Here is an 8,926-nt window from a genome sequence, read left to right as displayed (position 1 = left end):
ATTCTTTCATCTGAATGACTAAGCTAAGTTTAAAGGAGAAAAGAAAAGATAAACAGTTTAGCTATCCTCAAATAAAGGATCTTAGATCAACGAGGAATGAGACTTATTCTCAGTTATATTCAGAAGGAAGAATATAACTCAGTGGGGAAATTTTTGTCTAATGACATTACTTTCAACTCAGTAACAATTAGAATCACTCTTAAAAGAGGTCAAGGCCAGGCTCAGTGGCTCACACCTGTAATCCTAGCACTGTTGGAGGTCGAGGTCGGCGGATCACTTGAGGTTAGGAGTATGAGACCAGCTTGGCAACATGGTGAAACCCCATCTCTACTAAAAACACAAAAATTAGCCGGGTATGGTGCCGCATGCCTGTAATACCAGCTACTCAGGAGGCTGAGGCAGGAGAATTCCTTGAACTGGGAGGCAGAAGTTGTGATGAGTGGAGATCACATCACTTCACTCCAGTCTGAGTGACAGAGACTCCATCTCAAAAAAAAGAGGTCAAAACACTCTTCATAGATGTGTCCAGAGAGCAACTAGGTGACCACCATGTAATCCATCATGCATGGAACGAAGGTAATGTCTATCTTGGTTGTCAGTTGACCAGGTGACTTCCTAGACCCTTTTCAACTTAAGATTCTGTGATTTCCCCCTGAGGACAAAATAATTTTCTGTCTCAAAAAATATTTTGCCTAGGAAATATGTCCAAAGCCCAAATGTAGATGCTTAAAGGGTTCTTTCTCTTATTTCGAAAGATATTATTCTAGAATTTAAAAAATACTATTAACTTTCAAAATTCCCAATTAGTCTAGAATTTCTCCATTTAAAACCCAAAGCTGGGTGTATCTTAGTAGTGCACTTTTTCTTCTAATTGCTCTGCTTATTAGTATTAATTGCCAACTGCAGAACATCTGGGTACCCGGGCCTGAAACTGTGGATTTGGAGTATGTTAAAACTACGTGTTAGATATACATTATAATAATTAATCTCTAAAAATGTGGTTATTTTAAATTATTTTTCCACATAGCCAAATAGATTCTATGTTACAGTTTTAATAAAGCTCTATCCTCTTTCTGAAAAAGCTTTTATCATCTCGCCTTTAGAGTCTTCTTCAATATAAATTGTGCAAAAGATTAACAAAGATTATATATTTAAAAATTCTTTGTGAGTATTTTGATATGTACTTCCAGTGAGAAAATATACATTTATCAAAAAAAACTTGTCTATGGCAAAATAAATGTAAGCACTTATTTGTAGCTCATTGGCTTATATTATTTACAAACAAAAAAGCTCAACTATTTCTGCCTCACAGAGATACACAGAGAGAGAGAGTAATATACTGAGTGACCAAACATAAAAGTTTTACTAAATATCAAAAGTCAAGAAATTAATCAAAACATACAATTAATGAACATTGGCTCCAAGAACTAAGAGTTTCTAGAGAACTAGTAGAAAGAAAACATACAAGATAGTTGTAAAATTAAAAGACAATGTTGACCTTAATGTTCTCATTTTAAAATAAAAATGTGACCAGATTGGTAGAAATAATAAATGGAGGAAAGGGTGTAAAATTCATTAGAAATTTTCTCAAAGGAGGTGGCAAGATTTCTTTGAAAAATCAAACTCCTAACAGAGTATGGGAGATTTTCTTTATTTTTAGTTCAAAATCTGTTATGAAGAAAGAGTTCCAGGGAAGAGAAATATAAATGGCAGCACCAGACCTCCAAAACACTGCAGAGTTCTAACACCTCCAGGAATTGCAGTTGTCTCTTCCGCCTACAGATTTCAATCATCCCTGCAGCCTCAGTCTTCAACCATCTGAGGACAACCCATCAATATAACTGATAACAAACCCAATCTGTGTTCTGGAAGGGAAAGTTAATAGTGAACATATTCAGAATGCCGTTTATCCCAGAAGACACATTGACATTCTACAGTTAAGAAATATGGTTTCTTTTCACATTACTTTCATTGTGAAAAATTGTTGACTATTTTGGAGTTTAGCTTTTTGATTGCAATTTGAATGACGAATTAATAGAAACTACTGGAAGGCATCTAGAGGTTGTGTAGGTGAATGAAGCACTGAAAATATGTTACTCAAATCAATCCATTGTGTTATAAAGCAAACCCTTTTGTCCTTGTATGTCCTGTCTCAAGAGATAATTATAATACATATTTATTACTTATTATAACAATCTACTTTATATAACATAATATTAATAAATATCTATTGATAAACTAATATTAGTATATTGATACCTTATTTTTATGTGTTTTTTATAGCTTTAATAAACTGAAAATAAAAGAGCATAGAATTTTTTTTGTAAAACAGGAAAAACAATCCTCTGTTATTCTACACTAAAATCACTGCTTCACAAAGAAAAACTTTGATGGATTAGAAACAAATAGTGTATGATATTTATATTGTGCTGTTACTCACATAGACATTAATATAATAATGCAATGATCCCAGAATGGTGAGCCAAATGAATGAGTTAAGAGCATAGACTTTGGAGCCAGATTTACTGGACTTAAATCCTGTATTTAATTAAAGTTGAATTGTTTATTGCAATGTAGCCTTGGGCAAGTCTCTTATTTCATCTATCCAATATGTAAATATTGAATGATACAGTAGTGATATTACTAGGGTTGTAAAAAATACAATGAGTAAAATATATATTATGCACTAGAAAACACTTCAAGCATGTTATCATGGACAAATAAATATTTGCTATTAAATTGTATGTTTGTACATATACAGACACAAACATGTTCTTTTCCAACCCTACACTACACATATATTAACTAAAATTGCCATGGGAGTTATTTGTGAACAGAGATCTATTGTGAAAACAGAAATGGTTATGGAAACAGAAGGCTGGAGTTCAGTTCCCAGCATCAGCACTTTGTTCCCATTGTGCTGCAATTTATTGGGTATTTTAAATACTCCCCTTACCCAATTATTTTTTGCAGCTAATTTATCTATATTCCATAAATACAGTATTCTTCTCCCTTGAAAATCTTAACATCTCTAAAACACAAAATTTTGTACAAAAATAATATAAATGCTAATTTGTAACGTATTTTGTTATTTTGATTGTGGAAATGCATGGATATTTATTACTATTATTATTGTTACTATTATTATCTTACCTTTGTCTTCAAATATTGTAGAATGCCCTAATCTATTTGTTCTTAGGACATTCCTTTACTATCCTTTTTATTTGTTTCCAGAAAAAAATGTGCCCTGTTCCAACTTTCTAAATAAAAATTGAAGATCCTACTAACTTCAGGCTTATGTAATGTTACTGCATTTCTATTTTATTTTCCAATATACTTTGGATTATATATTAATTTTGGAAAAAAGTTACCAATGTAGCATAAAATGTAACTTTTTAAAAACAAAAGCCTCAACAAAGACTACAGAAAGCAGGATATTGTGCCAAAAAGAGATTTTAATAACAGTATCATGGTCACAGAAGCCTGCTGTTTAAAAAATAATTTTTAGTTTGAAAACGTTAATGGCAGAACCAGGCGTATGCAAAACATATTCTCTCATTACCAGAGCTGCTCCTCGGAGCATAAATGCCAAATGTTTCAAATTAAGGACAAAGAATACTTTGAGCCTTAGAATAATGTGATGTAGAACTGAAAGTATGTAAAATTGTCTCCAACTAATATTTTCCCAAGCAAAAATATTTATAAAAATAAAAAACCAAATACTTGTTTTATACATAAGCATGATATACCTTGAGATTTTTTTTCAGTATTTGCTTTTGAATAACTAAATTTTTCTAGAGAAGGAGAAAAGTTATCTTTTAAGTTAGTAGAGTGACCTCAGAATAATTTTTTCTCAAATCACTTATGCCCTCATTGGACATTAACTAAGTACCTGACGTGAACTACGGATCGGGCTGGGTGATGCATACAAAGCATAGTCATTGGCCTCAAAGTGCCCTAACTTTTAACAGGGATCAGACAACAAGGCAATCAGAACTCAACTACAGAGGCAAAGCATGCTGTATAGACAGTTCAGATAATAGTGACGGTGATCATTTACCACAAAGCTTTAACTAACAGTGTATATGTAGGATGTTAAGCATTTAGCATTTCCACCTAATATATGAAGTAGTACATAGAAGGATTCGAGATATGCTTCCCTAAAGAAATTTGCAAAAGGCTTTTAAATTTGGTGGGTGTCTTGGCTGGCTCATTTATCAGGGTTGTATTTCTCTTTGTCTTTGACTAGGCTATTTTAATACTCTATGGAGATAGAAATTAGTTTACAATGCACTAATACTGATGTAAATAATTCCTGTTCATAAAACTGCAAATTATGTCATTGAATGCAATTGATTATGGCCCTGTAGACATTTAAGAGTTTTGCCAGTTTGCATCCATTTGTAAATGTGTTTTAACATCTCTTATCTGACTGTAAATGTGCTGCTTTTGAGTTATCTTACAAACCACTTGTCATATCTCACTGTTTTTTATTAATTAATGAGTCAAATAAGATCTTTGACATATTATCATTTTGTATCTCTATGAGAGTCATAATTTTATGCTTTTTTAAAAAAGTATTTCTTAACAGGTGGATAAAGAAACCTTAAATCAGAAGAGTGTCTCTGAATACTGGTATTATTTATATTTCAAGGGAATGATTCAGAACCAACCCAGGGTTTATATGCTGTTATCATTGGTACTTTTTGTTATGTGTTCCTTTGGAAACCGAAAGTGATGAGCTGAAACCATGGGTTCCAGGAAGTATGCCCCAGCAAAGAGAAAAATGTGAGACAAAAATCACATGGTAAATATTTAGAGAGAGAGTCCATGGTTACTAGCAGCACTTATTTATTCTGACCAAAGTAATCAAGAAGCATATATACTCTGAAGCGTGTGATGCATCCTTTTATAGCCAACTCTACAACACTGAGCCACGTGTTCATAGCTCATGGAGTCACTTAAGGTGTCTCCATTTGCTTTCAGAGCAATAACACTTTTTCAAATAAATTAAAAGCCTGACTGTTTAAATTGAATCACTTCATATCTTAAAAATACAAGCAATCTTAAATGGAAGAAAATACAGGCTTTACATGTTTCTTGATGTAAATGAAATATACCAATTTACCAGCTTGTCTGCAATATGGTTCAAAATAGTTATAGATAAGTGCATACATAGAGATATATGTAACAGGAACTTAGAATGAAAGTTCCAGAACACATAAGAGTCAGCAATATCCATGCTGGACGTGGTGCCTCATACCAGTAATCCCAGCACTTTGGGAGGCCAAGGTGGGCACATCACCTGAGGTCAGGAGTTGGAGACCAGCCTGGCCAACATGGTGAAATCCTGTCTCTACTAAAAATGCAAACATTAGCCGGGCGTGGCAGCATATGCCTGTAATCCCAGCTACTAGGGTGGCTGAGGCAGGAAAATCGTTTGAACCCAGGAGGTGGAGGTTGCAGTGAGCCGAGATCATGCCACTGCACTCCAGCCTGGACAACAGAGTAAGACTTCATCTCAAAACAAAGAAAAAATAATCAATATCAAAAGTGGTATAGAAGTTAAAAAGTACATTGTCAGTAATAGATTAAAGAGCTTTTAAATTCCATGCCACAATAAGAATATAAAAGTGTGAGATGATCATAGAGAAAAACAAAACGAAACAGGAGTGTTGAGGAAGATTCACTGGAGAGAGCTGTGCAGGGACATGTATATCCCCAAATGGGCTGTGTCATTTGTGCTACTTTCTAACTCCATGTAAACAGAGACACCTTAAGGATACCACTTAGATGCTTAATATGCATCCCCATGGGGAAACACAGTGGACTTGTGTCTGCCACCTGCCTGGAAGATCACAGGCAAGATACAGGATTATTGGCCATGTTTATAGCAAAGCAAAAAAGAAACTTCTAAATTTGTGGCTATTCACGTTCTCAAAGTTTCTCTCAAAGTGGAGAAAAGAATACCATCACCATTCTTATGGATAAAATGTTGGAGAAAAAGAGAATCAACGTTAACTCGTCTTAGGTTCTGCTGTCGAAAAGGGTCACCTGGAAGGTGTAGCAGGCCTCATAAGAGAGAAGATAAAGGTACAGGCATTTGTAGTAATAAAATATGTCATCCTGAATGATCTGCAAAAATAACCTGAGCCTGACCAGGCGCAGTGGCTCATGCCTGTAATCCCAGCACTTTGGGAGGCCAAGGCAGGCAGATCACGATGTCAGGAGATCGAGACCATCCTGGCCAACATGATGAAACCCCGTCTCTACTAAAAATACAAAAATTAGCTGGGCGTGGTGGAGCATGCCTGTAATCCCAACTACTTGCAAGGCTGAGGTGAGAGAATCACTTGAACACAGGAGGCAGAAGTTGCAGTGAGCCGAGGTTGAGCCACTGCGCTCCAGCCTGGAGACATAGCGAGACTCCATCTCAAAAAAAAATTTAAAATAATAATAACCTGAGCTTATGGGATAAAACGTTTAGAGAGAGATGACAAAACCCAGGAAACCTTTGTAATCTTATTACTAAAAAAAGAATAGAAATACACACACACACACACACACACACCCCATACACACACACACATAATTGCAAAGGAGCTGGATAATTCTAACATGTAAAAGCACATGTTAAATTCTGAATAAATAAATACAATAGTAAATGAAGGGTTTTGTCTTTAAGACAAAGGGCATACAATGGTAGGGCACATAGGAAGGCTTGAGACTGAGAAATTATGGAGAGAAGGGCAAAATTAACCCAGAATAGAGACAATAATGCAATAAGCATTTCCCAGGCAGAGCATATGGCCAAGCTAGGCCAAGAAGGAGAACGTGCATTGATTGGGTATCATATCTGCAACTGCATACTTCAGTAGTTTGCTGTGATTAACTCTGTTAGTGTACTTTGTGTTCAACTGCTGATACTGGTGGACAAAAATATAAATATGCCAAAAAACAAACTCACATATGACCTTCTGAAACTTCTTCTGTTATATTGATATCATTCCACTATTTACCAATCATGTACTATCTAATATGTTACAGTAACCTTCTTTTTAGCAGAAGAGACTATCTCAACAGAGTAATAGACGCTGTGATAGGAACAAGCAACCAGTGGTAGCAGAGAGTATTTGCCATTGTCAATGTAACTAAAGGAGAGATGAGCAAGAGTGGAGGGACTCCCGTTGGTGAGAAGTTCAAAGAACACAACAGTTCTCAAGAGTGTTTAAACTCCCGGCCCTAGATAATTCAAGGTCTATTCACAAAAGTAGCAGTATTAAAAAAACTTTCCTTCTCTTCTTGAATTTCTTCTTCCTGTTCTCAGTTCAACTTGAGGGAGGGAGAGAGTGATATTTAGATGAGAGAAAATTATATTTGTAGAAAGAGAGAAAAAAAGTTGAATATCAAGGTGGAGAAAGAGAAAAGTAGCCATTTGTGTGTCCCTCCTGACTTTGATGCTTCCGTGTCCCCAACAAACAAGCTAGAGAAGGGAGGGATATTTAATTGTCAGCTATATGGCTTTGTATGATGACAGAGTGAGCCTGAAAACCACAGGGTTGCCAGACAAAGGAAGATTCAGCACCATCCAATTAATTTAATGTATAATAGATAATGAACTTGAGGTGCTTTATGCTGCAAGCCATTAGCCCTGAAGCATCTACCTCAAAGATTAGTGTTGATAACAATCAAGCTGTCCAATTATCTGAACGTCATTTTGTTTTTGTTTTTTTGGTCCTTTTGTTTGTTTGTTTGTTTTGAGATGGAGTCTCACTCTGTCTCCCAGTCTGGAGCACAGTGGCGCCATCTTGGCTCACCGCAACCTCCATCTCCCTGGGTTCAAGTTATTCTCCTGCCTCAGCCACCCAAGTAGCTGAGATTACAGGCATGCACTACCAGGCTTGGCTAATTTTTGTATTTTTAGTAGAGATGGGGTTTCACCATGTTGGCCAGGCTGGTCTCAAACTCCTGACCTCAGGTGATCTGCCCACCTTGGCCTCTCAAAGTGCTAGGATTACAGGCATGAGCCACCATGCCAGGCCACAGATACTCGAGTTTTACTTTAGGCAAAACAAAAACTAGATTTGATGTCTTTTTTAAAAGTTGGGACTATAGAGTCTAAAGCTATTACAGTGCCTTGGCCTACAAAAGTGCTGGGATTAGAGGTGTGAGCCACCGAGGCTGTCCCTGAGTAGCATTTTGATAACAGACATAGAATAAGAAACACACACATACACACACACACACACTTTATTCTGTACATTTCGTTTTCAGGAGACTATCCCTGTACTGTCCTACTTCATTCTTCAGATATATAGGCAAAGACTAAATTACAAAAATGCATTTTTATATTATTATAGAAGAAAGATGGATACATCCAATACTATAAACAGGAAAATATGTTAGATTTCATATGCCACTTATCTAAATGTACTAGTCAGGACAGTTTCTTTTGTAAGGCATGAAAACCTAACTCATTGAACAAAGGAGGTGGTGGGGGACTCCATCAACTCTCATAATAGGAAGTTCATAGTTATACTAGTTTCAGGCATTGACTGAACCAGAGAATCAGAAGATATCCAAAGTCTTACTGGCCTTATACCATCCCTCAACACTGTTATTTTCTGTGTGGACTTTTTTCTTTGGCAAATAGACTTACATCAATCTTATAACTACTCCTTCCAAGGGAATACTACCTATCTTTCAGTGGTTTCACCAAAACACCATAGAAGCATTCATCCATACTAGTTGTTTTGGTTTTATTTGCTTTCTCTTAAACTACTGCAGCCAGGAATGTAGTGTTCTGACTGGCCATGGCTTAGTCATGTGCCCAGACTTATGGCATTGGGTCTGAACTACTCGGAACTAATTCATCATAAAGAAGAAAATATCTATTACCAAAAGAAGGAAAGAGGAGAAATTCAAA

Source organism: Hylobates moloch, unplaced genomic scaffold (genome assembly GCF_009828535.3).
Source record: "Hylobates moloch isolate HMO894 unplaced genomic scaffold, HMol_V3 SCAFFOLD_56, whole genome shotgun sequence".
NCBI classification, from domain to species: domain Eukaryota; kingdom Metazoa; phylum Chordata; class Mammalia; order Primates; family Hylobatidae; genus Hylobates; species Hylobates moloch.
The sequence above is the reverse complement of the archived record's forward strand: the minus strand, read 5'-3'. Positions refer to the sequence as shown.